This window comes from Pseudorasbora parva, chromosome 18, assembly GCF_024679245.1.
Source record: "Pseudorasbora parva isolate DD20220531a chromosome 18, ASM2467924v1, whole genome shotgun sequence".
Classification (NCBI taxonomy): domain Eukaryota; kingdom Metazoa; phylum Chordata; class Actinopteri; order Cypriniformes; family Gobionidae; genus Pseudorasbora; species Pseudorasbora parva.
The window spans coordinates 34436990-34460580 of NC_090189.1; positions in this window are offsets into that span (position 1 = coordinate 34436990).

Genomic DNA, 23591 nt, shown 5'->3' on the forward strand with positions numbered 1-23591 from the left:
TTTGACAATTGAACATTGTAAGTGCTAGAAGAATTTTGGGGCGAATTTGACTGTATTTTCTCCCAAAACATACAGTAAAGTGACTTGTAAATAAATACAGTAGTAGTCAGGGTCACTCTTAACAAATATCAAATGACAGAATGAGCAAACCTATAAAGTAAAGATTTTTATGAATTTTTGACAATTGAACAGTGTAAGTGCTAGAAGAATTTTGGGGCGAGTTTGACTGTACTTTTCTCCAAAACTATACAGTAAAATGACTGGTAAATAAATACAGTAATAGTCACGTTCAATCTGAACAAATATCAAAGAATGGAATGAACAAACCTATTAAGGAAAGATTTTTATGAATTTTTGAAAATTGGACAGTAAAAACTATACAGTAAAATGACTCAAATAAAATACAGTAATAGTCAGGGTCACTCCAAACAAATATCAAACGACAGAATGAGCAAACCTATGATTTTTTGAAAATTGGACAGTGCAAGTGCTTGAATGAATTTTGGGACAAATTTGACTGTAATTAAAAAACTTTGGGAATTATGAATTTTGGGGCGAATTTGACTGTATTTTCTCCAAAAATATACAGTAAAGTGACTTGTAAATAAATACAGTAATAGTCAGGGTAACTCTAAACAAATATCAAAAGACAGAATGAGCAAACCTATAAAGGAAAGATTTTTATAAAATGTTGAAAATTGGTCAGTGCAAGTACTTGAATGAATTTTGGGGCCAAATTTGACTGTACTTTTATCCAAAACTATACAGTAAGATTACTTGTACATAAATACAGTAATAGTCAAGATCACTTTGAACAAATATCAAATGACAGAATGAACAAACCTAAAAAGGAAATATTTTTATGAATTTTTGAAAATTGGACTGTAAGTGCTTGAATGAATTTTGTTGGCAGTTTTTGACTGCACTTTTCTCCAAAACTATGCAGTAAAATTACTTGTAAATAAACAAAGTAATAATCAGGGTCACTATAAACAAATATCAAATTACAGAATGAGCAAACCTATAAAGGAAAGATTTTTATGAATTGTTGAAAATTGGACACAGTGTAAGTGCTTGAATGAATTTTGGGGCGAATTTGACTGTACTTTTCTCCAAAACTATAGAGTAAAATGACTTGTACATAAATACAGTAATAGGCAGGGTCACTCTAAACAAATATCAAATGACAGAATGAGCAAACCTATAAAGTAAAGATTTTTATGAATTTTTGACAATTAAACAGTGTAAGTGCTAGATGAATTTTGGGGCGAGTTTGACTGTACTTTTCTCCAAAACTATACAGTAAAATGACTTATAAATAAATACAGTAATAGTCAGGGTCACTCTGAACAAAATTTTAAATGATGGAATGAGCAAATCTATAAAGGCAATATTTTTATGATTTTTTGAAAATTGGACTGTAAGTCCTTAAATGGTTTTGGGGGTATGTTTGACTGTACTTTTCTTCAAAACTATACAGTAAAATGACTTGTAAATAAATACAGTAAAAGTCAGGGTCACTCTGAACAAATTTCAAATGACGGAATGAGCAAACCTATAAAGGAAAGATTTTTATGAATTTTTGACAATTGAACAGTGTAAGTGCTAGAAGAATTTAGGGGCAAGTTTGACTGTACTTTTCTCCAAAAATATACAGTAAAATTACTTGTAAATAAATACAGTAATAGTCAGGGTCACTCTGAAAAAAATTCAAATGACGGAATTAGCAAACCTATAAAGGAATTATTTTTATGCTTTTTTGAAAATTGGACAGTGTTTGAATTCAATTTGATTTTTGGGCAAGTTTGACTGTACTTTTCTCTAAAACTATACAGTAAAATGACTCGTAAATAAATACAGTATTAGTCAGGGTCACTCTGAACAAATATCAAATGACAGAATGAGCAAACCTATAAAGGAAAGATTTTTATGAATTTTTGAATATTGGACAGTACAAGTGCTTGAAATAATTTTTTGGGCAAATTTGACTGTACTTTTCTCCAAAATTATGCTGTAAAATGACTTGTACATAACTACAGTAATAGTTAGGGTCACTTTGAACAAATATCAAATGAAAAATGAACAAACCTATAAAGGAAACATTTTTATGAATTTTTGACAATTGAACAGTGTGCTAGAAGAATTTTGGGGTGAGTTTGACTGTACTTTTCTCCAAAACTATACAGTAAAATGACTTGTAAATAAATACAATAATAGTCAGCGTAACTCTGAACAAATATCAAATGAGAGAATGAGCAAACCTATAAAGGAAAGATTTTTATGAATTTTTGACAATTGAACATTGTAAGTGCTAGAAGAATTTTGGGGCGAATTTGACTGTATTTTCTCCCAAAACATACAGTAAAGTGACTTGTAAAAAAATACAGTAGTAGTCAGGGTCACTCTAAACAAATATCAAATGACAGAATGAGCAAACCTATAAAGTAAAGATTTTTATGAATTTTTGACAATTGAACAGTGTAAGTGCTAGAAAAATTTTGGGGCGAGTTTGACTATACTTTTCTCCAAAACTATACAGTAAAATGACTGGTAAATAAATACAGTAATAGTCAAGTTCAATCTGAACAAATATCAAAGGATGGAATGAACAAACCTATTAAGGAAAGATTTTTATGAATTTTTGAAAATTGGACAGTAAAAACTATACAGTAAAATGACTCGTATATAAATACAGTAATAGTCAGGGTCACTCCAAACAAATATCAAATGACAGAATGAGCAAAACTATAAAGGAAAGATTTTTATAAATTTTTGACAATTGGGCTGTAAGTTCTTGAATTATTTTTGAGGAGAGTTTGACTGTTTTTTTTCTCCAAAACTATACAGCAAAATGACTGGTACATAAATACAGTAATAGTCAGGGTCACTCTAAACAAATATCAAATGACAGAATGAGCAAACCTATAAAGGAAAGATTTTATGAATTTTTGAAAATTGGACTGTAAGTGCTTGAATTAATTTTGGGTCAAATTTGACTGAACTTTTCTCCAAAACTATACAGTAAAATGACTTTAAAAGAAAAACAGTAATAGTCAGGGTCACTCTGAACAATTTTCAAATGATGGAATGAGTAAATCTATAAAGGCAATATTTTTATGCTTTTTTGAAAATTGGACAGTGTTTAAATTCAAGTTGATTTTAGGGCAAGTTTGATTGTACTTTTCTCTAAAACTATACAGTAAAATGACTCGTAAATAAATACAATAATAGTCAGTGTCACTTAGAACAAATATCAAATGACAGAATGAACAAACCTAAAAAGGAAAGATTTTTATGAATTGTTGAAAATTGAACTGTAAGTGCTTGAATTAGTTTTGGGGAGAGTTTGACTGCACTTTTCTCTAAAACTATACTGTAAAATGACTTGTAAAGAAATGCAGTAATAGTCAGGGTCACTCCAAACAAATATCAAATGACAGAATGAGCAAACCTATGATTTTTTGAAAATTAGACAGTGCAAGTGCTTGAATGAATTTATGGGCAAATTTGACTGTAATTAAAAAACTTTGGGAATTTTGGGGCGAATTTGACTGTATTTTCTCCCAAAATATACAGTAAAGTGACTTGTAAATAAATACAGTAATATTCAGGGTAACTCTAAACAAATATCAAATGACAGAATGAGCAAACCTAGAAAGGAAAGATTTTTATAAAATGTTGAAAATTGGTCAGTGCAAGTACTTGAATGAATTTTGGGGCCAAATTTTACTGTACTTTTATCCAAAACTATACAGTAAGATTACTTGTACATAAATACAGTAATAGTCAGGGTCACTTTGAACAAATATCAAATGACAGAATGAACAAACCTAAAAAGGAAATATTTTTATGAATTTTTGAAAATTGGACTGCAAGTGCTTTAATGAATTTTAGGGCAAATTTGACTCTATTTTTCTCTAAAACTATACAGTAAAATGACTTGCAAAATAAATACAGTAATAGTCAGGGTCACTCTGAACAAACATCAAATGACACAATGAGCAAATCTATGAAGTAAAATTGTTTATGAATTTAAGAAAAATGGGACAGTGTGTTTGAATAGATTGAGCAAACCTATAAAATATTTCTTTTTATGAATTTTTGAAAATTCGACAGTGTACGTGTTTGAATAGACTGATTTTTTTGCAGTTTGACTGTACTTTCCTCCAATAATATACAGTAAAATGACTTGTACATAAATACAGTAATTGTCAGTGTCACTCTGAACAAATATCAAATGACAGAATGAGCAAACCTATAAAGGAAATATTTTTATGAATTTTTGAAAATTCGACAGTGTAAGTGTTTGAATATACTGAATTTTTGCAGTTTCACTGTACTTTTCTCAGAAACTATACAGTAAAATGACTTGTACATAAATACAGTAATAGCCAGGGTAACTCTGAACAAAACACCAATGACAGAATGAGCAAACCTATAAAGGAAATACTTTTATGAATTTTTGAAAATTGGACTGTAAGTGCTTTAATGAATTTTGGGGTGAGTTTGATTGAACTTTTCTCCAAAAATATACAGTAAAATGACTTGTAAATAAATACATTAATAGTCAGGGTCACGCTGAACAAATATCAAATGACAGAATGAGCAATCCTACAAAGGAAATATTTGTATGAATTTTTGAAAATTCATAAAATTGGCCAAAAATGTATTCAAAATTTCACACTTGAACTAATGATGAATCTTTTACCATATATAGAAAGTTCAAGTTCATAGGATCCAGGGTCAGAAGTTTTGTTTTTAATAAAAAGTATTTTGTTGTTGTTGTTGAAAAGTCAACATTATGTTAATTTTTCATTATTAGTCTATTTGTATGCATAGAAACCTCAAGTTCATAGACTGTTTGGAAAAAAATAAGTTCAAAGCTCATCCTTGAACTACTGATGAAATATAAGGAGTCTATTGTTTAAGTAAAGAAAGTTCAAGTTCATAGGATCCAGGGTCAGATTTTTTTTTCCTCAAAAAAAGTCATCCTTCAACTACTGATGGAATCTATTCGTTACAAGAATCTATACGTTATAGAAAGTTCAAGTTTAAATACTCTTATGCAAAAAAAAAAAAAAATCCAAAAGTTCATCCTTGAACTACAGAATCTATTAGTATATATAGAAAGTTAAAGAATATTTTATTTTTCACAAAAAGTCATCCTTGAACTACTGATGAAACATTAGGAGTCTATTGGCATGCATAGAAAGTTCAAGTTCATATATTCCAGTGTCAGAAAAAATAGTTCAAAAAGTCATGTTTGAACTTCTGAGGAAACACCATAAGTATGTATAGAAAGTTGAATCTATGTATAGAAAGTTCAAGTTCATAGACTCTTTGGCAAAAAATAAGTTCAAAAGTTCATCCTTGAACTACTGATGAAATATAAGGAGTCTATTGGTATGCATAGAAAGTTCAAGTTCATAGATTCCACAGTGATAAAAAAATAGTTCAAAAAGTCATGTTTGAACTTCTGAAGAAACACCATAAAGTCATTTGTATGTTTGTACATTTTAAGTTGACAGACTGCTTGGCCAAATATGTATTCAAAAAATGTCACTTGAACTACTGATGAATCTATTACTATGTATAGAAAGTTCAAGTTCATAGACTCTTTGGCAAAAAATAAGTTCAAAAGATCATCCTTGGACTACAGAATATATTAGAAAGTTCTAAAGTTCAATATCAAAGACTCTGGTAAAAAAAAAAAAAAGTTCAAAAGTTTGTCCTTGATGTACTTATGAAACAATAAGAAGGAATCTATTAGTATGAAGAGAAAGTTTAAGTTCATAAAATCCAGGTTTAGAATTTTTCTTCAAAAAGTCTCATTTGGAATTTTGATGAAACATCAGAAAGTCATAAGTTACTGATGAAACATCCAAAGTATATACATGTATATAAATTCTGTATAAAAATGTAAAGACTCTTAGTCTAGTAATATTCGAAATTTCCTTCTTGAAAAGCGATTGAAGAAGTCTGTGAGTCTCAGCTTTAACATTCTAAACATTCATACATTCATATATGACATTAGCAAAAAAAGGTTCCATATTTAACTACTGAACATATTTCTGGCCATTTAATATCAGAGAATATTTTGTAAAAACAAACAAACAAAACCTTCTGTGGATTCGTATTTGGTCAGAAATATATCCACTTGGTCAAATATGGATTTCTTTCGAGGGCAATGCATATAAGAACTCGTTGTAGATTGAAGGGATTTGTGCTTTTGCATTGCATTGCATAAAAAAACTCGCGGTACATCGACGAGACAGTACCTTTGCATAGCATAGAAAGCGTTGTGGATTTAAGAATTAGCGCTTTTCCATTGCATATAATATTTCGCTGTGCAGTGAAGAGATTAGTGCCTTCGCATTGCATTGCACTGCATACGAAAATACTTGTGCATTTTTCTTGCATTGCATACAAAAACCTTTTGTACATTGAATAAATTAGTGGTTTTGCATTGCATTGCACTGAAGTTGCTGTGCACTGAGAGAAAGTGTTTTTGACATTTGAATACGGAAAATACGGAAAAACTTGTGCAATAAGATTAGTTATTCTGCATTGCATTGCATGCAAAAAAAAACGTGTGCAAAGAAGAGATTATTGCTTTTGCATTGCATTGCATAACAAACTTATTGCATAGATCTCGTGCAATGAAAGATATTAGCGCTATTTTATAAGAATATAAGAATATAAGAATTCGCGGTGCAATGAAGAGATAAGTGCATTGCATACGAAAAAACTCGTGCATAGAAGACTTTTGAATGCATTGCATACAAAAACCTTTTGTGCATTCAAGACACTGGGGGTTTCAATGTATTGCATTTAAGTCGCTGTGCACTGAGAGTAAGTGTTTTGCATTGCATTGAATACGGAAAAACGTGTGCAATAGATTAGTTAATCTGCAGTTGCATTGCATGCAAAAAAAGCTTGTGCAATGAAGAGATTATTGCTTTTGCATTGCATTGCATAAAAAACTCATTGCATAGATCTCGTGCAATGAAGATATTAGCGCTTTTGCTTTGCATATAAGAATTCGCAGTGCAATAAAGAGATACGTGCTTTTGCATTGCATTGCATTGCATACGAAGAACCTCGTGCATAGAAGACTTTTGCATGAATTGCATAGAAAAACCTTTTGTGCATTCAAAAAATTAGTGGCGTATAATGCATCGCATTTAAGTCGATGTGCACTGAAAGTGTTTTGCATTGCATTGAATACGGAAAAACTTGTGCAATAAGATTAGTTATCCTGCATTGCATTGCATGCAAAAAAAACTTGTGCAATGAAGGGATTATTGCTTTTGCATTGCATTGCATAATAAACTCATTGAATAGATCTCGTGCAATGAAGATATTAGCGCTTTTGCTTTGCATGTAAGAATTCGCGGTGCAATAAGAGATAAGTGCTTTTGCATTGGATTGCATACGAAAAAACTCGTGCATAGAAGACTTTTGCATGCATTGCATACAAAAACCGCTTGTGCATTCAAGAAACTAGTGGTTCCCTTTCGGGGAACTCGAGCTGCGTCGAAACGCTGTGAGAACGCCTCTGCGTTAATGCGTCGTGAAGCGCCTGTAGAACCATTCCATCGGAAAAAAGATCGATCGTCGGCGTGATGACGTCATCGACCGGAAGCTATAAAACGTCCGTGAAAACAAACAGGAACTAGCTTCTGTGCCTTCAGTAAGCGATCTGTGTGAACCTGTCTGTCTATTTGGTGTTTTTGTCTGTCTATTGAAAGAGTTTTTCCACCCTTTGTTAAATATTCCATATATTTTACAAAAAAGAGAAAATAAAATAGATAGAGAAATGGCGAGCGAAAGCAGTAACTTTAAGAGGTGTGTTCATCCCTGCCCACGCTACATCACGAGTGGGGATACACACTCTCTTTGTGTTGCCTGCTTGGGAGCGCAGCATGCCCAGGCAGCCCTCGAGGGGGCTGCTTGCGAGCACTGTGAGCGTATGCCACTGAGAACGCTGCGCTCCCGCCGGGCACTCTTCGAGGAGGGTGCCTCGGCTCGTGTTCCCCGCGGCTCTGGTCCCGCTGCTGCCGAGGCAGAGCGGAGGCTGCAGTCGTGGGGTTCACAATTGGATGTTGCGGAGGGGTTTGAGACGGGCGCTGCCTTATCTCTGCCCTCACCCGCTCCATCCAGCGGTTCTTCTCGGGGCTTGGAAGCACGCATTGCGGTTTCTTCCCCCCCGAGAGAGCCGCCGGTGCTCCAACTATCCAGCTCCGAGGAGGTGGACGTTGAGAGCATCGCGACTGAAGATTCGCCACTTCAGTCTCCTGCGAGTGATGAGCTCGTTGAGGTTCTAACGCGAGCCGTGGCCAGATTAAACATTGACTGGCCCGTAGAAAGATCTGAGGCAGGAAAGAGACGTTCTAGTAAATTAGACGAAAGATTCCTGCCCGCTCGCGCTTCAGAACCTCAGCGGCGGGGCCTGCCATTCTTCCATGATTTGCACACCGAGGTGGCAACATCATGGAGGAGACCGGCATCATACCGTGTGTTCAGCCCTCAGACTACGGTCTATAGTAACATCATGGGGCTGAAGCACTACGGCTATGGGGCGATGCCAAAGGTAGAAGAGACGCTTGCGAGCCATCTCTCGCCTTCCTCGGCATCGTCCCTAAAGGCCCCGACTTTGCCCACCAGACCATTAAAAACAACGTCGGCACTGGTGGGCAAAGCGTACTCGGCGGCAGGTCAGGCTGCTGCATGCCTTCACACCATGGCAATTATGCAGGCTTATCAGGCTGACCTGCTCAGGGATCTAGATGGACGCGATGAAGTGGGGGGTGACGTCATAAATGAGCTTAGAACAGCAGCTGATATCACTCTCCGGGCCACCAAAGAGACGGCCAGATGTGTTGGCCGCTCGATGGCAGCATTGGTGGCTACGGAGAGACATTTATGGCTCAACCCCACCGAAATCAAAGAGAGGGAGAAGAGCTTTCTGCTCGACGCGCCGCTGTCTCCTGGTGGCCTCTTCGGTGACGCAGTACACACTGTCACCGAGAGGTTCCAGGAGTCAAAGAAACAAGCTGCGGCGCTGAAGCAGTTTCTCCCTCTCCGAGTCCAGGTCCCTGGGGCTGCCGCTGACATCAGGCAGCCCAAGCCGAGTACGAGCTCAGCTCACAGGGCACAACAAAAGCAGAGCGTCGCCGCTCGGGCTCCCCCTCAGCGCGGGGACCAGGGGCTGCGCTCTCAGACGAAGCCTTCGAGGGGCAGGGCTGATCTGCGGACAGTCCTGATCGCCAAGAAGGCTTCGTCGAAGCGTTCCTGACGCCAGAAGCGTCAGGACGCTGAGGGTGGTTCCCCCCGTAGGGAAACGGTGCTTACCCCTGCCTACGGTACCCGTTTCCCTACGGCACCCTCGGGGGGCCGCGCTGCCAACCCTGCCGCAATGCCGGGGCGCAGTCGGTCTCCGCGGGCCACCCGAGGGTGGTCCGCACCCCCTTCGGGGGGTCCCCGAGCAGTCAAGTCAGTTGTTCCCTGCCGGTCCGCCGCTTCAGGGCACTGTGCTTGTTGCTCAAAATACACCAGAGGCCAGCCTCGAGAGGCTGGTTCCCTTAGTAGATTTTCTAGACGAATGGAAACGTCTATCAAATATATCTCAGTGGGTCCTGCAGATAGTAGAAAAGGGGTATGCCATTCAATTCAGAAGTCGGCCACCTCCTTTCTGCGGTGTCCTACCTACAGTGGTGGGCCCGGAGCAGGCTCTGGTAATGGCACAGGAAGTAGAGACACTCCTGCAAAAAGGGGCTATAGAGAGGGTTTCCCCTCCCAGCAGGGAGTCTGGCTTTTACAGCCGTTACTTCATCGTGCCGAAGAAGGATGGGGGCTTACGCCCGATATTAGATCTGCGGCTATTGAATCGCTCGGTGGCCAAGCTCAAATTCAAGATGCTTACACTCAGACAGATTGTAGCGCAGGTCAGATCGGAGGATTGGTTTGTCACCATAGACCTCAAAGATGCGTATTTTCATGTCTCCATCCGTCCACATCACAGGAAGTTCCTGAGGTTTGCCTTCGGGGGAGAGGCATACCAATATCGTGTACTTCCCTTCGGTCTAGCACTGTCACCCCGCACGTTCACCAAGTGTGTGGATGCAGCTCTGGCGCCGCTGCGTCTTCAGGGCATCCGCATACTGAACTACATCGACGACTGGCTGATTCTAGCGAATACAGAGCAGATGGCGGTTCAGCATCGAGATGCTGTTCTCGCCCATATGTCGAAGCTGGGGTTGAGGCTGAACGCCAAGAAGAGTGTGCTTTCTCCGGCTCAGAGAACCACTTTTCTAGGTGTGAACTGGGACTCGATAATTATGCGGGCGCAATTATCGCCAACACGCATAGCGTCGATCCTGGCAGCCGCCAAAGAACAGAAGCTAGGCCGAGCCGTCACTGTGAAACAGTTCCAGAAACTGTTAGGTCTCATGGCAGCAGCGTCCAACGTGATACCTCTTGGCCTACTGTACATGAGGCCACTGCAGTGGTGGCTCAAAACACAAGGGTTCTCCCCGAGGGGAAATCCGCTCCGCACGATCAAAGTCACGCGGCGATGCCTACGTGCTCTGGTCATGTGGAAAAACCCGGGGTTTTTATCTCAGGGTCCCGTGTTGGGGGCTCATGTTCGTCGCATAACGCTAACGACAGACGCCTCCCTCACGGGCTGGGGGGCGACCATGAGTGGTCGCTCATCCCAGGGTCTATGGCAGGAACATCAGCGGCACTGGCACATAAATCGGCTGGAGATGCTCGCAGTGTTTCTTGCATTGAAACAGTTCCTGCCCGACCTCAGGGGCCACCACGTACTAGTCAGAACAGACAACACGTCCGTGGTGGCCTATATAAATCACCAGGGGGGTCTGAGGTCTCGTCCGTTGGACAAATTGGCACATCGGATCCTCCTGTGGGCCCAAGGGAAATTGCTGTCAATCAAGGCAGTATATATCCCGGGGGCCCTAAACCAGGAAGCAGACAACCTGTCGAGACAGGGGCCGAGGCCCGGGGAATGGAGACTCCACCCAGAGGTGGTGGAGCTCCTATGGAAGGTTTATGGGAAAGCAGAGATAGACCTGTTCGCTTCGGCAGAGAACTCTCACTGCCCGCGGTGGTTTTCTCTGACCCATCCGGCTCCGCTGGGGCTGGATGCCATGGTACAGGAGTGGCCGAGGCTGCCTCTGTACGCCTTCCCCCCGATTGTTCTGCTTCCAGGAGTTCTGGAGAGGGTACGCCGGGACGGGGCCCAGGTACTCCTAGTGGCCCCGAACTGGCCGACCCGAGTATGGTTTTCGGACCTGATATCTCTCCTGGAAGGCTCTCCGATGGAGATTCCGACCAGGAGGGATCTACTCTCTCAGGCGGGCGGGAGATTCCTGCACCCACGCCCGGAGATGTGGAAACTGTGGGCCTGGCCTCTGAGGGGGCTAGGCTCATAGAGGAGGGTCTCTCGGCCGAGGTCGTAGAGACCATCCTACACTCCAGAGCTCCGTCCACGAGGAAGCTGTACGCTTTGAAATGGAGACTTTTCTCAGCTTGGTGCAGAGAACGCCAGTGGGATCCAGTTAACTGCCCGGTTGGTACAGTGCTGGAGTTCCTGCAGGAAAGGTTCTCTGCAGGGTTGACCCCCTCCACACTTAAGGTGTACGTGGCGGCCTTGGGCGCTGTCCACGTCCCTTGCAGTGGAGTGTCTTTGGGAAGACACCCTCTAATTACACGCTTCCTTCGTGGCACATTAAGGTTGAGGCCAGTTATGCACTCGAGGGTCCCGGCATGGGACTTGGCCATTGTTTTGAGGGGCTTGTCCGGACCTCCGTTCGAACCTTTGGAGGAGGTTTCGGATAAGTTCCTCACCCTGAAAACTATCTTCCTTTTGGCCATTTCATCTCTTAAAAGGATAGGAGATATTCAGTCCCTGTCAGTAGGGCCCTCATGTCTAGAGTTCGCGCCTGGGATGGTGAAAGCATTTCTGCATCCCAGGCCGGGTTATGTCCCCAAGGTTCCTACGAGCCCACGGGGCCCCATCACTCTACAAGCCTTCTGTCCTCCTCCATTCTTGACGTCAGACCAGGAAAGATTAAATCTGCTGTGTCCGGTGAGGGCACTGGATACTTATGTCCACAGAGCTGCCCTGTGGAGAAAAACTGAACAATTGTTTGTTTGCTTCGGACCCCCTAAGAAGGGGGCTCCTGTATCCAAGCAGAGGATGAGCAAGTGGGTGGCCGAGGCCATTTCACTTGCTTATGAAGCTGCCGGGCAGCCATCTCCTTTGGCTGTCCGGGCACATTCTACCAGGGGTATGGCTGCTTCTAAAGCACTTTTGTCGGGGGCTTCCCTCCATGATATATGTAACGCGGCCGGATGGTCGTCTCCTTCTACCTTCGTCAGGTTCTACGAGCTAGATCTGGCATCTACAGTAGGGGCACAGGTTCTCTCGTAACCGTGTGCGCTTCGGTTTCACACATACGAGACACTTGGTCCTATGGCGATGTGGGTATAAGCGTTCTCACAGCGTTTCGACGCAGCTCGAGTTCCCCGAAAGGGAACGTCTCAGGTTACGTATGTAACCCTAGTTCCCTGAGGGAACGAGACGCTGCGTCGCTCTGCCATACTCCCGGCGTGTCCGTGATCACTTACTTCAGGCTTTATCAGAAGTTAGTTCCTGTTTGTTTTCACGGACGTTTTATAGCTTCCGGTCGATGACGTCATCACGCCGACGATCGATCTTTTTTCCGATGGAATGGTTCTACAGGCGCTTCACGACGCATTAACGCAGAGGCGTTCTCACAGCGTTTCGACGCAGCGTCTCGTTCCCTCAGGGAACTAGGGTTACATACGTAACCTGAGACGTTTCTAATTTATTGCATTTAAGTCGCTGTGCATTGAAAGTGTTTTTGCATTGCATTGAATACGGAAAAACTTTTGCAATAAGATTAATTATTCTGCATTGCATTGCATGCAAAAAAACTTGTGCAATGAGGAGGTTATTGCTTTTGCATTGCATTGCATAATAATCTCATTGCATAGATCTCGTGCAATGAAGATATTAGCGCTTTTGCTTTGCATATAAGAATTCGCGGTGCAATAAAGAGATGTGTTTTTGCATTGCATTGAATCCGAAAAAACTCGTGCATAGAAGACTTTTGCATGCATTGCATACAAAAACCTTTTGTGCATTCAAGAAACTAGTGTTTTCTAATGTATTGCATTTAAGTCGCTGTGAACTGAAAGTGTTTTTGCATTGCATTGAATACGGAAAAACATGTGTAATAAGATTAGTTATCCTGCATTGCATGCAAAAAAACTTGTGCAATGAAGAGATTATTGCTTTTGCTTTGCATATAAGAATTCGTGGTGCAATAAAGAGATAAGTGCTTTTGCATTGGATTGCATTGCATATGAAAAAACTCGTGCATAGAAGACTTTTGCATGCATTGCATACAAAAACCGTTTGTGCATTCAAGAAACTAGTGGTTTCTAATTTATTGCATTTAAGTCGCTGTGCACTGAGAGTAAGTGTTTTTGCATTGCATCGAATACGGAAATACTTAATAAGATTAGATTATTAGTGCAATAAGATTAGTTAATCTGTGCAATGAGATTATTGCTTTTACATTGCATTGCATAAAAAACTCATTGCATAGATCTTGCGCAATTAGATTAGTTATCCTAGTTATCCCGGTGCAATAAAGAGATATTGGCCAAAATGTATTCAAAATTATTTCACACTTGAACTACTGGTGAATTTATTATTCTGTATAGAAAGTTCAAGTTCATAGACTGTTTGGAAAAAAATAAGTTCAAACCTCATTACTGATAAGGAGTCTATTGTTCACAGGATCCAGGTTCAGATTTTTTTTTCTTCAAAAAAAGTCATCCTTCAACTACTGTTGGAATCTATTCGTTATAGGAATCTGTATGTATATAGTTCAAGTTCAAGTTCAAATACTCTTATGCAAAAAATACGTTCAAAAGTTCATCCTTGAACAACAGAATCTATTGTATTGCATTATATTGCAATTCTATAAATTCGTTATATATAGAAAGTTCAAGTTCAGAGACTCTGGTAAAAAATAAGTTCAAAATTTCATTTTTTAACTACATATGAAACAACAGAAGGAGTCTATGGCTATGCATGGAAAGTTCACAGAATCCAGGCTCAGATTTTTTTTTTTTTCAAAAAGTCATGTTTGAACTTCTGAAGAAACACCATAAAGCCATAAGTGAGTTTATACATTTAAAGTTCAAACACTCCTTGGCCAAAAAAATGTATTCAAAATGTCACACTGGAACTACTAATGAATCTATTACTATGTATAGAAATTTCAAGTTCATAGGATCCAGATTCAGATTTTTTTTTCTTCAAAAAAAGTAATCCTTCAACTACTGATGAATCTATTCGTTATAGGAATCTAAACGTATAGAAAGTTCAAGTTCAAATACTCTTATGTAAAAAATAAGTTCAAAAGTTCATCCTTGAACTACAGAATCTATTAGTATATATAGAAAGTTCAAGTTCAAACACTCTGGTAAAAATAAATTCAAAACTTCCTTCTTGAACTACGTATGAAACAACAGAAGGAGTCTATTGGTATGCATTGAAAGTTCAAGTTCACAGAATCGAGGCTCAGTGTTTTGTCGTTTTTTTTTTCTTTCAAAAAGTCATGTTTGAACTTCTGAAGAAACACCATAAAAGTCATAAGTCTGTTTATACATTTAAAGTTCGAACACTCCTTGGCCAAAAAAATGTATTCAAAATGTCACACTGGAACTACTGATGAATCTATTACTATGTACAGAAAGTTCAAGTTCATAGGATCCAGGGTCAGAATTTTTATTTTTCAAAAAATGTCATCCTTCAACTACTTATGACACAACAGAAGGAATCTATTCGTATATAGAAAGTTCAAGTTCAAATACTCCTAGGCAAAAATAAGTACAAAAGTTCTTCCTTGAACGATGGAATCTATTAGTATATATAGAAAGTTCAAGTTCAAACACTCTGGTAAAAATAAATTCAAAACTTCCTTCTTGAACTACGTATGAAACAACAGAAGGAGTCTATTGGTATGCATAGAAAGTTCAAGTTCACAGAATTCAGGGTCAGATTTTTTTTTTCATAATGTTTGAAGTTTGAACTTCTGAAGAAACACCATAAAAGTCATAAGTCTGTTTATACATTTAAAGTTTAAACACTTCTTGGCCAAAAAATATATTCAAAATTTCACACTGGAACTACTGATGAATCCAATACTATGTATAGAAAGTTCAAGTTCATAGGATCCAGGGTCAGAATTTTTATTTTTCAAATAAAGTCATTCCTGAACACTGATGAAACATTAGAAGTCTAATGGGTATGCATAAAAAAGCTCAAGTTAATAGACTCGTTGTGGAAAAAATAAGTTCAAAGCTCATCCTCGAATTACTGATAAAATATAAGGAGTCTATTGTTATGCATAGAAGATCAAGTTCATAGAATCTAGAGTCAGATTTTTTTCAACAAGTTATATTTGATTTACTGATGACACTTCAGAAAGTATTTAAGTCTATATATATAAATATAAAGTTCAAAGACTATTTGACCAAAAATTTGTTCAAAAGTTTATACTTGAACTACTGATGAAACATGAGGAGTCTATTGGTGACTCTGACTATTACTGTCTTTATTTACAAGTCATTTTACTGTATAGTTTTGTAGAAAAATACAGTCAAACTGCAAAAAATCAGTCTATTCAAACACTTACAATTCAAGTCCAATTTTCAAAAATTCATAAAAATATTTCCTTTATAGGTTTGCTCATTCAGTCATTTGATATTTGATCAGAGTGACCCTGACTATAACTGTATTTATTTACAAGTAATTTTACTGTATAGTTTTGAAGAAAAGTTCAGTCAAACTTACCCCAAAAAACATTTAAGGACTTACATTCCAATTTTCAAAAAATCATAAAAAACGTTCCTTTATAAGTTTGCTTATTCCGTCATTTGATATTTGTTCAGAGTGACCCCGACTATAAGGGTATTTATTTACAAGTAATTTTACTGTATAGTTTTGAAGAAAAGTACAGTCAAACTTACCCCAAAATCCATTTAAGGACTTACAGTCCAATTTTCAAAAAAAAAAAAACATAAAAAACATTCCTTTATAGGTTTGCTTATTCTGTCATTTGATATTTGTTCAAAGTGACTCTGACTATTACTGTATTTATGTACAAGTCATTTTACTGTATAGTTTTTTAGAAAAGTACAAACAAACTCGCCCCTAAACTCTTCTAGCACTTACACTGTCCAACTTTCAAAAAATCATATAAATCTTTCCTTTAAAGGTTTGCTATTGCTGTCATTTGTTATTAGTTCCCAGTGACTCTGACTATTAATGTTTTTATTTACAAGTCATTTTACTCTATAGTTTTGGAGAAAAGTACAGTCAAATTTCCCCCAAATTCTTTCAAGCACTTATACTCCAAATTTCAAAAATTCATAAAATCTTTCCTTTATAAGTTTGCTCATTCTGTCATTTGATATTTGTTCAGAGTGACCCTGGCTATTACTGTATTTATTTACAAATATTTTTACTGTATAGTTTTGAAGAAAAGTACAGTCAAACTTACCCCAAAAACCATTTAAGGACTTACAGTCCAATTTTCAAAAATTCATAAAAAACATTCCTTTATAGGTTTGCTTATTCTGTCATTTGATATTTGTACAAAGTGACTCTGAATATTAGTGTATTTATTTACAAGTCATTTTACTGTATAGTTTTAGAGAAAAGTACAAACAAACTCGCCCCTAAATTCTTCTAGCACTTACACTGTCCAATTTTCAAAAATTCATATAAATCTTTCCTTTAAAGGTTTGTTCATGCTGTCATTTGTTATTTGTTCCGAGTGACTCCGACTATTAATGTTTTTATTTACAAGTCATTTTCCTCTATAGTTTTGGAGAAAAGTACAGTCAAATTTGCCCCAAATTCTTTCAAGCACTTGTACTCCAATTATCAAAAATTCATAAAAATCTTTCCTTTATAGCTTTGCTCATTCTGACATTTGATATTTGCTCAGAGTGACCTTGACTATTACTGTATTATTTTACAAGTAATTTTAGTGTATTGTTTTAGAGAAGAGTACAGTCAAACTCGCCCAAAATGTCAGTGAATTCAAACACTGTCCAATTTTCAAAAATTCATAATTCTTTTTTACTTTATAGGTTTGCTCATTTCGTCATTTTATATTTGTTCAAAGTGACCCTGACTATTACTGTATGTATGTGCAAGTAATTTACTGCATAGTTTTAGAGAAAAGTGCAGTCAAACTCTCCCCAAAATTCATTCAAGCACTTACAGTCCAATTTTCAAAATATCATAAAAAAACTTTTTTTTATAGGTTTCCTCATTCAGTCATTTGATATTTGTTCAGAGTGACCCTGAATATTACTGTATTTATTTCCAAGTAATTTTACAGTACAGTTTTGGAGAAAAGTACAGTAAAATGTGCCCCAAAATTCATTAAAGCACTTACAGTCCAATTTTCAACAATTCATAAAACTCTTTCATTTATAGGTTTGCTCATTCTGTCATTTGATTTTTGTTTAAAGTGACCCTGACTATTACTACATTTATTTACAAGTCACTTTACTGTATAGCTTTGGAGAAAAGTACAGTCAAACTCGCCCCAAAATCCTTCTAGGACACACTGTTCAATTGTCAAAAATTCATAAAAATCTTTCCTTTATAGGTTTGCTCATTCTGTCATTTGATATTTGTTCAGAGTGACCCTGACTATTATTGTATTTATTTACAAGTCATTTTACTGTATAGTTTTGGAGAAAAGTACAGTCAAACTTGCCCAAAAATAAAATTGAATTCAAACAGTCCAATTTTCAAAAAGTCATAAAAATATTTTCTTTTTTGGTTTGCTCATTCCGTCATTAAAAATTTGTTCACAGTGACCCTGACTATTACTGTATTTATTTACAAGTCGTTTCACTGTATAGTTTTGGAGAAAAGTACAGTCAAACTCGCCCCAAAATCCTTCTAGCACACACTGTTCAATTTTCAAAAATTCATAAAAATCTTTACTTTATAGGTTTGCTCATTCTGTCATTTGATATTTGTTTAGAGTTACCCTGACTATTATTGTATTTATTTATGAGTCATTTTACTGTATAGTTTTAGAGAAAAGTACAATCAAACTTGCCCTAAAATCAAATTAAATTCAAACACTGTCCAATTTTCAAAAAATCATAAAAATATTTCCTTTATAGGTTTGCTCATTTCGTCATTTGAAATTTGTTTAGAGTGACCCTGACTATTACTGTATTTATTTACAAGTCATTTTACTGTATAGTTTTGAAGAAAAGTACAGTCAAACGTTCCCCAAAAACCATTTAAGGACTTAAAGTCCAATTTTCAAAAAATTATAAAAAACTTTTCTTTATAGGTTTCCTCATTCTGTTATTTGATATTTGTTCACAGTTACCCTGACTAATACTGTATTTATGTACAAGTCATTTTACTGTATAGTTTTGGAGAAAAGTACAGTCAAACTTGCCTCAAAATTAATTCACGCACTTGCACTGTCCAATTATCACAAATTCATAAAAATCTTTCCTTCATAGGTTTGCTCATTCAGTCATTTGATATTTGTTTAGAGTGACCCTGATTATTACTTTATTTATTTACAAGTAATTTTACTGTATAGTTTTGGAGAAAAGTGCAGTCAAACTCTCCCCAAAATTCATTCCACCACTTACAGTCCAATTTTGAAAAATTCATAATAATATTTCCTTCATAGGTTTACTCGTTTACTCATTCTGTCATTTGATATTTGTTCAAAGTGACCCTGACTATTACTGTAGTTATGTACAAGTAATTTTACAGCATAGTTTTGGAGAAACGTACAGTAATATTAGCCCCAAAATTCATTCACGCACTTGTACTGTCTAATTTTCAACAATTCATAAAAATCTTTCCTTCATAGGTTTGCTCATTCATTCATTTGATATTTGTTCAGAGGGACCCTGAATATTACTGTATTTATTTCCAAGTAATTTTACTGTATAGTTTTGGAGAAAAGTACAGTACAATTTGCCCCACAATTCATTAAAGCACTTACAGTCCAATTTTCAACAATTCATAAAACTCTTTCCTTTATAGGTTTGCTCATTCTGTAATTTGATTTTTGTTTAGAGTGACCCTGACTATTACTTTATTTATTTACAAGTCACTTTACTGTATATTTTTTTGGAGAAAATACAGTCAAATTCACCCCAAAATTCATTAAAGCACTTACACTGTCCAATTTTCAACAATTCATTAAAATCTTTCCCTTATAGGTTTGCTCATTCTGTCATTTGATATTTATTAACAGTGACCCTAACTATTACTGTATTAATTTACAAGTCATTTTACTGTATAGTATTAGAGAAAAGTACAGTCAAACTTGCCCAAAAATCAAATTGAATTCAAACAGTCCAATTTTCAAAAAATCATAAAAATATTTTCTTTATTGTTTTGCTCATTCTGTCATTTGATATTTGTTTAGAGTGACCCTGACTATTACTGTATTTATTTACAAGTCACTTTACTGTATATTTTTGGAGAAAATACAGTCAAATTCGCCCCAAAATTCTTCTAGCACTTGCACTGTCTAATTTTCAAAAAATCATTAAAACATTTCCTTTATAGGTTTGCTTATTCTGTCATTTGATATTTGTTCAGAGTTACCCTGACTATTATTGTATTTATTTACGAGTCATTTTACTGTATAGTTTTAGAGAAAAGTACAATCAAACTTGCCCTAAAATCAAATTGAATTTAAACACTGTCCAATTTTCAAAAAATCATAAAAATATTGCCTTTATAGATTTGCTCATTCCATCATTTGAAATTTGTTCAGAGTGACCCTGACTATTACTGTTTTTCTTTTAAAGTCATTTTACTGTATAGTTTTGTAGAAAAGTACAGTCAAATTTGACCCAAAATTTATTCAAGCACTTACAGTCCAATTTTCAAAAATTCTTAAAATCTTTCCTTTATAGGTTTGCTCATTCTGTCATTTGATATTTGTTCAGAGTGACGCTGACTATTACTGTATTTATTCACAAGTAATTTTAGCGTATAGTTTTGAAGAAATGTACAATCAAAATTGCCCCAAAACCCAATTAAGCACTTACAGTCCAATTTTCAAAAAAAATCATAAAAAAATTTCCTTTATAGGTTTTCTTATTCTGTCATTTCATACTTGCTCCAAATGATTCTGACTATTACTGTTTTTATTTACAAGTCATTTTACTGTATAGTTTTGGAGAAAAGTACAGTCAAACTGCAAAAATCAGTCTATTGAAACACTTACACTGTGTCCAAATTTCAAAAATTCATAAAAATCTTTCCTTTATAGCTTTGCTCATTCTGACATTTGAAATTTGCTCAGAGTGACCTTGACTATTACTGTATCATTTTACAAGTAATTTTAGTGTATAGTTTTAGAGAAGTGTACAGTCAAACTTGCCCAAAATGTCAGTGAATTCAAACACTGTCCAAATTTCAAAAATGCATAATTCTTTTTTACTTTATAGGTTTGCTCATTTTGTCATTTTATATTTGTTCAAAGTGACCCTGACTATTACTGTATTTATGTGCAAGTAATTTACTGCATAGTTTTAGAGAAAAGTGCAGTCAAACTCGCCCCAAAATCCTTCTAGCACACACTGTTCAATTGTCAAAAATTCATACAAATCTTTACTTTATAGGTTTGCTCATTCTGTCATTTGATATTTGTTTAGAGTGACCCTGACTATTACTGTATTTATTTACAAGTCACTTTACTGTATATTTTTGGAGAAAATACAGTCAAATTCGCCCCAAAATTCTTCTAGCACTTGCACTGTCTAATTTTCAAAAAATCATTAAAAACTTTCCTTTATAGGTTTGCTTATTCTGTCATTTGATATTTGTTCAGAGTTACCCTGACTATTATTGTATTTTTTTACGAGTCATTTTACTGTATAGTTTTAGAGAAAAGTACAATCAAACTTGCCCTAAAATCAAATTGAATTTAAACACTGTCCAATTTTCAAAAAATCATAAAAATATTGCCTTTATAGATTTGCTCATTCCATCATTTGAAATTTGTTCAGAGTGACCCTGACTATTACTGTTTTTCTTTTAAAGTCATTTTACTGTATAGTTTTGTAGAAAAGTACAGTCAAATTTGACCCAAAATTTATTCAAGCACTTACAGTCCAATTTTCAAAAATTCTTAAAATCTTTCCTTTATAGGTTTGCTCATTCTGTCATTTGATATTTATTCAGAGTGACGCTGACTATTACTGTATTTATTCACAAGTAATTTTACCGTATAGTTTTGAAGAAATGTACAATCAAAATTGCCCCAAAACCCAATTAAGCACTTACAGTCCAATTTTCAAAAAAAATCATAAAAAAATTTCCTTTATAGGTTTTCTTATTCTGTCATTTCATACTTGCTCCAAATGATTCTGACTATTACTGTTTTTATTTACAAGTCATTTTACTGTATAGTTTTGGAGAAAAGTACAGTCAAACTGCAAAAATTCAGTCTATTGAAACACTTACACTGTGTCCAAATTTCAAAAATTCATAAAAATCTTTCCTTTATAGCTTTGCTCATTCTGACATTTGATATTTGCTCAGAGTGACCTTGACTATTACTGTATTATTTTACAAGTAATTTTAGTGTATAGTTTTAGAGAAGTGTACAGTCCAACTCGCCCAAAATGTCAGTGAATTCAAACACTGTCCAAATTTCAAAAATTCATAATTCTTTTTTACTTTATAGGTTTGCTCATTTTGTCATTTTATATTTGTTCAAAGTGACCCTGACTATTACTGTATTTATGAGCAAGTAATTTACTGCATAGTTTTAGAGAAAAGTGCAGTCAAACTCTCCCCAAAATTCATTCAAGCACTTACAGTCCAATTTTCAAAAAATCATAAAAATATTTCCTTTAAAGGTTTGCTCATTCTCTTATTTTATATTTGTTCAAAGTGACCTTGACTATTACTGTATTTATATACAAGTAATTTCACAGCATAGTTTTGGAGAAAAGTACAGTCAAATTTGCCCCAAAATTCTTCTAGCACTTACACTGTTCAATTGTCAAAAATTCATAAAAATCTTTCCTTTATAGGTTTGCTCATTCCGTCAATTGAAATGTTTTCAGAGTGACCCTGACTTTTACTGTATTTATTTACAAGTCATTTTACTGTATAGTTTTGAAGAAAAGTACAGTCAAACGTACACCAAAAACCATTTAAGTACTTAAAGTCCCATTTTCAAAAAATCATAAAAAAACTTTTCTTTATAGGTTTCCTCATTCTGTTATTTGATATTTGTTCATAGTTACCATGAATAATACTTTAATTATGTACACGTCATTTTACTGTATAGTTTTGGAGAAAAGTACTGTCAAACTTGCCTCAAAATTAATTCAAGCACTTGCACTGTCCAATTATCACAAATTCATAAAAATCTTTTCTTCATAGGTTTGCTCATTCAGTCATTTGATATTTGTTTAGAGTGACCCTGATTATTACTTTATTTATTTACAAGTAATTTTACTGTATAGTTTTGGAGAAAAGTGCAGTCAAACTCTCCCCAAAATTCATTCCACCACTTACAGTCCAATTTTGAAAAATTCATAATAATATTTCCTTCATAGGTTTACTAGTTTACTCATTCTATCATTTGATATTTGTTCAAAGTGACCCTGACTATTACTGTAGTTATGTACAAGTAATTTTACAGCATAGTTTTGGAGAAACGTACAGTAATATTAGCCCCAAAATTCATTCACGCACTTGTACTGTCTTATTTTCAACAATTCATAAAAATCTTTCCTTCATAGGTTTGCTCATTCATTCATTTGATATTTGTTCAGAGGGACCCTGAATATTACTGTATTTATTTCCAAGTAATTTTACTTTATAGTTTTGGAGAAAAGTACAGTAAAATTTGCCCCACAATTCATTAAAGCACTTACAGTCCAATTTTCAACAATTCATAAAACTCTTTCCTTTATAGGTTTGCTCATTCTGTCATTTGATTTTTGTTTAGAGTGACCCTGACTATTACTTTATTTATTTACAAGTCACTTTGCTGTATATTTTTTTGGAGAAAATACAGTCAAATTCACCCCAAAATTCATTCAAGCACTTGCACTGTCCAATTTTCAACAATTCATTAAAATCTTTCCTTTATAGGTTTGCTCATTCTGTCATTTGATATTTATTTAGAGTGACCCTATCTATTACTGTATTAATTTACAAGTCATTTTACTGTATAGTATTAGAGAAAAGTACAGTCAAACTTGCCCAAAAATCAAAATGAATTCAAACAGTCCAATTTTCAAAAAGTCATAAAAAATATTTTCTTTATTGTTTTGCTCATTCTGTCATTTAAAATTTGTTCAGAGTGACCCTGACTATTACTGTATTTATTTACAAGTCATTTTACTGTATAGTTTTGGAGAAAAGTACAGTCAAACTCGCCCCAAAATCCTTCTAGCACACACTGTTCAATTGTCAAAAATTCATA